Genomic DNA, 10,000 nt, shown 5'->3' on the forward strand with positions numbered 1-10,000 from the left:
TGTCGACAATTTTGCTGTAATCGGCAGCTAGCAGTCAAAACTTTATTTGTATAAGCAGATAATTACCATATTTAGTCTACAATTTGCAGATAGTTGCCTACATTGAAAAATAGACAGCCATACAAAATATACTATTAATACCCTATATTTTCTCTAAAATCTCTAGCTGGAACTCTTATTTAATCCAAAACTAGCAGCTAGTACCTATAATTTGCAATATAAGTGAAAAAATTAACATCTTCCAAGTTTCACAAGCGAGCACATGTACCACCTGAATTTTTACATCATAGTAGGCTACTTGGTGAATTTTTCGACATCAACTTGATAATAGATACAAGTACGAGAAAATACGTTGTTTTCGTCGTATACTTAGCCGTTATTATGACCACGGGTGCGTGGTCATAATAACGGCCAGTAAACGGAGTTAACTACTTGGAAGTATAAAATAAGCCTAGTGTGGACCTTTGATTCCACTCCATTTTTAGACGTTCAGATTAAGATAATGGTCACTGACTCACTGCATTATAGCCAGGTAGTCTCGGTTTGAGCAGCTGAACTGTTTTTTATTTGCCAGGCCAACACTGTAACAACTTATTCACGTAAGTCGAACTGGTTATGGCGTTAGCCGCGCAGATCACACAGGTCATTGACTCAAACTTTCAAAGAGAAGTTCGGTCTCAAACATAATGCGTCTTATGCTGCGTCCTGTTGAGAACCAAATCAACACATTCTTGAGACGTGTTTTATTTTTTTTAAGGTAAGGTACCTTATCTACTCTCCTTGCAAAAGATTCTGGTAGAAATTCTTGGTTGTTCCATTTGAACGGTACAAACAAAAATGCTCAAAAACTGACGGAAAAGTTCCATTATAATGCTTAATTTTTTTTATCATTATCAACGTTCTTCTTTAAAGAATGAAGACGGTTCACCGCCGAGCTCTTGTCTTCCTCTTCTTTTCATTGTTTTCTCCAAGTGGGGATATATATATATATATATATATATATATATATATATATATATATATATATATATATATATATATATATATATATATATATATAATATACATATATATATACTGTATATATATATATATATATATATATATATATATATATATATATATGTATATATATGTATGTTTATATATATATCTATATATATATATATATATATATATATATATATATATATATATATATATATATATATATATATATACTCGTATATATAGATATAGTTATACATAGGCTTCACTAAATGTAATATCTGTTCTGTCCATAAACATATTGCCACAATGTCATCTATTCATATTAATCTCTGTTCATAAATGAAAATATTATATGGATATCCGACTCTAAAGAATAGTGCACGATAAAAGAGACGAAAGAGATAGAGAAAAGAAGGAGAATCACACATGCAAAAGAAAGTTAACCTTTCTGCTGTCGTTACGGAAATAGGAATGTAAGAAAAAATTATGCAAAAGATCATGAATATTTGGTATAAAAAGAATGTAATTTTTTCACAACACAAATTATTCTGTTTCCTCAAGGTAGCTAATATAAGAGAGGGCCAGTCAGTTTTGCCAAGCAAAAGAAAATGTGCTGTAGAGATAAAGCAGAGAGGATATTTGCATCCACGTTCTGCTTTATTTAAATCTCTCTCTCTCTCTCTCTCTCTCTCTCTCTCTCTCTCATTTCATTTATCTGTATGTATCTCCGACCCACCTTGTTTATCATAATATTGTTTTTGTTAATTCTTTTTCTATGGATGTTATATTTTAGAAGATTTAGCTCTCTCTCTCTCTCTCTCTCTCTCTCTCTCTCTTTCATTTATCTCTCTCTCTCTCTCTTATTTCATTTATCTGTATGTATCTCCGACACACCTTGTTTATCATAATATTGTTTGTGTAAATTTTTTTTCACGTATGGATGTTATATTTTAGAAGATTTAGCTCTCTCTCTCTCTCTCTCTCTCTCTCTCTCTCTCTCTCTCTCTCTCTCTCTCTCTACTGCTTTTGTTTTCCACCCTATTTATTAATCTAATTATTTTCTTAGCCTTATTTTCACTCTTCTAATACATGTAATTGAATGGCCTCGTCAATTTTTTTCCAAGTTAATGGTCACTTTTTTTTTTAATAACAGCGCTAATCACTCCCCTTCCATTCCCAAATGGGCAGTATTCATCTTCCTCGCATAATACTTCACCGACAAAACCGCAAACGCCTCTTATCTTTATGTTGCAATTGGCTGCAAAATGTTAAGCGATTCTCTCACTCTATTCCCCTGCAAATTGTATCTGCCAGCTCGCAACATATTATCATTATTCCTTTCCACTTTTTCAAACCTTGAAGAAGCTCGAGTTATTGCTTTTTTCCTCTCTCGTAGAAGGACGTACAAGCGAAAACAATGAGATTTGGCGCCATCAAATCTTTCATTGAAGGTAAACACATTTCCCCCTTAAAGAAGAACAGTCGACCGGGGCGACGACGAACCCGGTTAGTTCCAGCTGTGTTTTTGAATGAGCAGAATATCGTGCTTTCCGTTCTTTTCTTTTTCCTGCCGTGCTTGCAAGGCTTCATCTGTTTTGCAGATGTACGGTATGCATTATTAATGTCTGCTTGTGTGTCTGCGAGCGTGTACATGTAAATTCTGTGTGTGTCTTTGCTTCGCTAGTCGATAGCTATATAAATGCGATTTCTATATGAATATGTATATATACAGTATATATATACATAAATACATATATATATATATACACACATATATATGTGTATGTATATAAATAAATGATTAGGTTACAAGGATGATTAGAGAATGTTCCATATCACCCAGTTCTTACCGAAGATTCCAAGGTCACATACATATGCACTTACAATACAGATACACACGCGCACACACATACACAAACGCATATATATACATAAATATAAATATATGTATATATATATATATATATATATATAAATATATAAATATATATTTATATATATATATATATATATATATATATATATATATATATATATATATATATGTATATATATATACACACACATTCATTTGAAGAGTTCTCGGTGTTGCCCAGAATGGATGGTTATTAAAATGCATCCGTTTGACTGCATAACAGTTATATAACACATATATACCAATACACAACACCTCAATTGTTTCTTCCGGAAGTCACTAAGTGTACAAAATGATCTCAGTATGAACAAAAGAGAAGGTCTCACTATGATTAAGTTTTTGTAAAGGAAGTGTAACGAGCCCCAAGCGGTCAAGGTCAGCACAGATAATCCCCAGTCGTGACGTTCATTGAAGTTAGGAATGACTATTCCGGAAATCAGTTTGAGAACTGAATTTCTTCGGCGATTTTTTTCTCCAGGTGAGGTAGAAAGCTTTCTGAATGTGCCTGATGCGTGGACACTGATAGATATCATAATGTATTAAAATTGGGCTCGGTATTAATTCTTTGTATTTTATTTTATTTTTTTTTTTTAGAAAAGGTGAAGCATTTCCTCAGTCTTGATCACGTTGCTACCTTCTCGTAATGAAGAAAAAAAATCCAAAATATCACATTTGGTTTTCTTGTATTTAGTGTCTGCTACTTTTCAGTAAACTTTAGAATTTCACAACAATCCCTCGCAAACGTTTATAAAAATTTAGCATGAACAACAGATAGAAGAAGCAACACTACGTCTGGTCTTTTGCACGTCACTGTCTTCCATGCCATTTTGGGCTTCATTGTGCCTCACAAAAACTACTAAGGTCTGCAGCAAGTTTCTGCTCACTGATATGTGACATAAGGATGCCAGCCTTTGGGCAGTTTCCGCGACTGACATCATTTGGTGATCACCTGCCCAAGTACTGACCGGACCCAGTGTTGTTGCTTTTATCTGTTGCTCTTGTTGATGTTTACAAGCGTCTGCAAGGGCTGCAGCTTTCATGGCCCGTTTTATAAAGCTGGAATTTAAATTAAAACTAAACCAATTACTGTGACATTTTTAAGTTTTGAGCTCTCTGAAAGAAATACAAGGCATCGCGCCGCATCTCTCATCACCGAGGTGAACTTTGTATATAAAAAAAAGTATACCTTAGTTTAACCAGACCACTGAGCTGATTGACAGGTCTCCTAGGGCTGGCGCGAAGGATTAGACTTATTTTACGTGGCTAAGAACCAACTGGTTACCTAGCAAAGGGACCTACAACTTATTGTGGAATCCGAACCACATTATACCGAGAGATGAATCTCTATCAGCAGAAATAAATTCCTCTAATTCTTCATTGGCCGGCCGGAGATTCGAACTCGGGCCCTGCAGAGTGCTGAACCTTGTATAACTTGTCAGAATCTGAATAAGATAATAATTTTATTCTCGAAAAAATAAGGAGGAAGAACACTTAACATAAGAGACCTTGGTCTTTAATGTATGCAGTTCTTCGTTGGACGAGTCGGTAAAGTTCTCGGTTAGCACTCTGCTAGGCCCGATTTCGAGCCTCCGGCCGGCCAATGAAGAATTAGAGGAATTTATTTCTGGTGATAGAAATTCATTTCTCGATATAATGTGGTTCGGATTCCACAATAAGCTGTAGGTCCCGTTGCTAGGTAACCAGTTGGTTCTTAGCCACGTAAAATAAGTCTAATCCTTCGGGTCAGCCCTAGGAGAGCTGTTAATCAGCTCAGTGGTCTGGTTAAACTAAGGTATACTTAACTTTTTAATGTATGCATTACTTTCTTTCAAAACTCACCTAACCCACTAGATCCTTCAAGTCACCCACCACACCCTCCTCTCTCTCTCTCTCTCTCTCTCTCTCTCTCTCTCTCTCTCTCTCTCTTATTCCGAGTGAAATTCAACATCATCTCACAGATCTTCCATTGCAATCGAGATAAATAATTTCTCATTAGCTCGATGGTATAATAGGCTCTGAATCATTCACGCAGTTTTGGAACAGCGGAGACCTGTGCGCACCGTGCTCTTCCAGCGAAGACGCCGACGGTTTATTTTGATATTTTAATCGCAAGGGGTTATCATACAGCAAGAGAAGATGTTTAATATGAATGTAACTTAACCTCTTCACTTTTCAAGGCAGCATTATAAGCCAAGCTCGAAGTCTAATGACAATGGTCTTATTCTTTTTTTTTTTATCTTTGAAGTTTGTTCTACGAATGAACAAGTATGTAATAGTCTTAATTAATACCTAAATGAGATATCAGGCTTAAAAAGGGCGTCGCGACAAAGGGTGAACCTTCAAGTGAGGTCGGATATCTTAAAAAACAAAAAAATTATTTTTCAATACGTACTTCAGTTCCCTTCAACTTAATTGATTATGCCTTGGGTAAATAAGGTCACTGGGTTCCCCATGTCATCAGCCTTGAGACGAAAAAAAAAAAAAAAAACAGACAAAAGAGAGAAACACATAAAACGCAGAGCAGTAAAATCAATTCCCGAAATGACCGTCCCTGTCAAAAATGTTCTTGCTTTGCAAACATCCTTCCGGATTAATAGGATCAGGAGGAATTCGTCATCATCTCTCTCTCTCTCTCTCTCTCTCTCTCTCTCTCTCTCTCTCTCACATCTGTTCTTTGTTCCCCGACGCGTTCGCCCTGCTCCTATGTTGTCCTACGCCATCCTTCTCCTTTAAAATCAATTAGCCAGACAACCAACACAGCTAGGACATCGACGCACGTGGAAGCCATCTTTCAGAATGACGCGCCCACCAAAACCCAACTGACATTCCCCGCTGGAAAAAGTAAACAAATAAAAAAGAAACAAAACTCTGCTTTAAAGCGCAGGAGGAAGTGGGTTGCAAATCTTCTGGATAAGCTGCTGTCTTCGACTTCTGACTCTCTTTTTTTTTGCTTGAGCGTCAAGTTTTTTTTTTTAAATGTATATTTAGCTGCCTTTCCGATGTTTTAAGAAAATGAAGTAATTTACATTGCTATCATCATCTACTGTATGTTTAGTTTTGGATGGTCCCTATCTGACGTTATTAGGTCTATCTGGCGGGAGCCATTAACCCTATAACAATTAATTTCGTCATTATTTCATCCTTTTTATCTGAGCATTTCTTACTTTTCAAAATGCTCATCTATTTTCTTACCCATTTTGTAACAGATAATGAATAGTTTGCTCGTATACTAATCAGGTTTTAAAGCGAGCAAAGGTGACCGTCTGGATAGTTTTCTAAGACATATAAAACTTAACTTGAAAGGGTTGTGTAACAATAAAGGGTATTCATGGTATGCAAACCTCCGCCAAGGCAATAGTCAGTTGCCGAAATGCTCGATTTCACTGAATTTTTTTCCTTTTTCGGGGATACAACGCCACGATTCGAATAGTTATCAAAATGCTCTTCATCATATACATTATTATTATTATTATTATTATTATTATTATTATTATTATTATTGTATATAGCAAAAGAGCACCGATTTTTTAAATTTTTTTTGCATATGCATTTACCTGGTCCGCTGGTATAGTGGTTAGTGTCGTGGCATGCCACTCAGATGTTGCGGGTTCGCGTCTCCCCAGGGCGATGAAAAAAATCACTGGCTCTGTATCATGACCAGTTGTTGCTGCAGTGTGGGGTCTGCGGTGGAAGGTTGAAAGCAACATTCATTGGAAGTTTGAATTTCAAGTCAATGGCCCCTGTGTGCTTGTTCCTTGTGAATAGGTTTCATCTACTGAAGTAATAAAATAATAATAATAATTCCATTAAATAATATTTAAGGCCGTAAAAATCCTGAATCTAGAGTCATAAATCCAGAATCTAGGATCCTGGAGATAGGTCCTTAACAGTAATCTTGCTAGAGAGAGAGAGAGAGAGAGAGAGAGAGAGAAGAAGAGAGAGAGAGAATAGAGAGACGGACGGAGAAAAAGGAATAAGTTTGGAGTTTTGACTGCAATTTCATGACAAAGCTAGACCTAAATGCTTATTCGCCTTGTATCGAGGCCAACATAGGTGTTGTGTTTTAAACGGCTGGGTTCAGTGATGTTTTGGAACATAAAGCAAAACACGAGTAAAAGTTGTGTGTGTCGTGGTTACGAAGCCATTATGACTGCTCTTGATCGAGTTCGCAATCACGAGGAATTCATAACAAAAACGCATGGTGGCCTTAGTGGGATAAATAGCCACCGGAAATTATAAGTTCCGGTGACGTGAATCTTAAAAGAAAAACCTGAACCATTTGCATTGTCTGTTTGTCGAAGGCAATCAACAGTCGTCCCTAGACTCAAGTCTCCCCATGCATTAAAAATTTTTCCAGGAAACGCATTTGCATGCCAAACAATAAAACAGCGATGAAAAATAAAAATGGACGTAGAAATACCGATTACATTGCCCTTATACATGCGATTTTAATTGTCAAATAACTTCTTAACTTCTCGATGTCCTCACACATTCTGGATACACTCCCACTGAAAGCCTCGTATCCGAAGGGGAAACGAATGAAGGAGCGTCTTCTCGAGATTTGATCCCACGTCAGGTAGAAAGAATCAGGATACCTTATCCCACAGTACAACGAAGAATGCTAGAATGTTTGTTTGTCCGTCCGCACTTTATCCTGTCCACACTTTCTTTTGTCCGCACTTTTTCTGTCTGTCCTCAGATCTTAAAAATTACTGAGGCTATAGGGCTGCAAATTGGTATGTTGATCCTCCACCCTCCAGTCATCAAACATACCAAATTGCAGCCCTCTAGCCTCAGTAGTTTTTATTTTATTTAAGGTTAAAGTTAACCATAATCGTCCTTCTGGCAACTATAGGATAGGCCACCACCGTGCAGTGGTTAAATTTTCATGGGCCGTGGCTCATACAGCATTATACCGAGACCACCGAAAGATAGATCTATTGTCGGTGGCCTTGATTATACGCTGTAGCGGCTACACAGAAAACTCGATTGCGCCGAAGAAACTTCGGCGCATTTTTTACTTGTTTACATGTTAAATTTAAATTTTGAATGTTGAGTAAAATGTAACAAATGGTACTTATAGATAGTAAAGGCTAAATGTCAAATACAACTTATAAGGTATTACATTGGGTGTTAAGAACTATATTCTAACAGTATTTTACATGAAATACATTATTGTTGAAATATTGTTCTTAAAATGAAAACCTTCGAACTAAATAATGAATATTCAATATCAAGCGTTAACTATTAAACTGAATCGTGGTGCTGTAGTAAGGGACATTATCTTTAATGGTTGACCAGCGGTTTTATTATTCTTCATCTCTGTCACACACACACACACACACACACACACTTACACTTACACATACACACACATACAGACAAGATCGCACGCATACGTTCATACAAACGTCCCCACAGTGTTGCACACAGACTTATTTACACGCAACTAAATTCAGTAAAAGAAAGAACTGAAATTAAGTGTGGAGTTATCTTCATTACATACTTCGTCGGAATGATGCAAAAGAAACACAATGATAAATGAAGGCTATTACATAAAATCACGCAATGTTACATGCGACCAAGCTAAAGAAAAAAGAGAAAGATGCTTCTGACGTGTTATATACTTATGACGTTTACTGCATGATGCATTTACACACACACACACACACACACACACACACACCCACACCCACATATTAGCACTGGCAGACCTGTAAACTTGCACTCAAACTACCCGTTGTTCGATTCCAGCCCGCCTGCCTCCTATCAGTCGATCAAGCTCTGAATGGGTACATGGGGTAACCAGTACTATGCAAAGGGCATGGGGCTTGCAACCTCACCTACTGAGGGTTGCTGAAGACAGGAACGCTTTACATTCCGGCGCCACCACCACTAATAAGGAAATATTTTATTGCTACTTATTCATATACTGTATCATTTTAAGAGAAGAGTTTGTCATTAGTCAAGAGGAAAATTTCGGTATAACAGTGAAAGCCCCTCCGAGTCGGTGTGACGTGAGAAAGCTAGATTGTCTATCATAAATTCTATTTCGCAAGTCTATTATTGTATTTAGTTCTGCTGAATAATAATAATAATAATAATAATAATAATAATAATAATAATAATAATAATAATAATAATAATAATATCCTCTTTATTATTATTATTATTTTTTTTTGTTTTTTTTTTTGTCTATCACAGTCGTCCTATTCGACCGGGTGTTTTTATAGTGTGGGGTTTCGGGTTGCATCCCGCCTCCTTAGGAGTCCATCACTTTTCTCACTATGTGCGCTGTTTCTAGTAGCACACTTTTCTGCAGGAGTCCTGGAGCTACTTCGGCATCTAGTTTTTCCAGATTCCTTTTCAGGGATCTTGGGATCGTGCCTAGTGTTCCTATGATTATGGGTACAATTTCCACTGGCATATCCCATATTCTTCTTATTTCCATTTTCAGGTCTTGATACTTATGAATTATTATTATTATTATTATTATTATTATTATTATTATTATTATTATTATTATTATTATTATTATTATTACAGGACCTGTCAATTACTAACAAGTCTAAGTTCTCTATGAAGCCATCTCCAATTAAGTGCTAAGGCTCATTTGTGAAATAATAATAATAATAATAATAATAATAATAATAATAATAATAATAATAATAATAATAATAATAATAATAAAAGAAGAATTTCGGCGAGGGCGGCTTCGAAGTCTTCCTCGCCGAAGAGGAAAGATTAATCACCGAATCCTGGGACAAAGGAGGATGTGGAGAGCTTTTGGAGGTCTCTGGTCTTCTCTGGTAAGACCTTCCGAAGACTTCCAGGGTCTTTTCCTCTCCGCTTTCGTTCCTTTCATTTTTCTTCATCTTCTTTTGCATCATCATCACCTAAGTCATTACCGTCTTTTTTTTTTTTTTTCACCTTCTTCGTAGTTACCTTCTCATCATTACTGTTTCCATCACTGCCTTTTACTCTCCTCCTCCTCCTCCTCCTCCTCCTCCTCCTCCTCCTCCTCCTCCTCCTCCTCCTCCTCCTCCTCCTCCTCCTCCTCCTCCTCCTCCTTCTTCTTCTTCTTCTTCTTCTTCT

Source organism: Macrobrachium rosenbergii, chromosome 49 (assembly GCF_040412425.1).
Source record: "Macrobrachium rosenbergii isolate ZJJX-2024 chromosome 49, ASM4041242v1, whole genome shotgun sequence".
NCBI lineage: Eukaryota > Metazoa > Arthropoda > Malacostraca > Decapoda > Palaemonidae > Macrobrachium > Macrobrachium rosenbergii.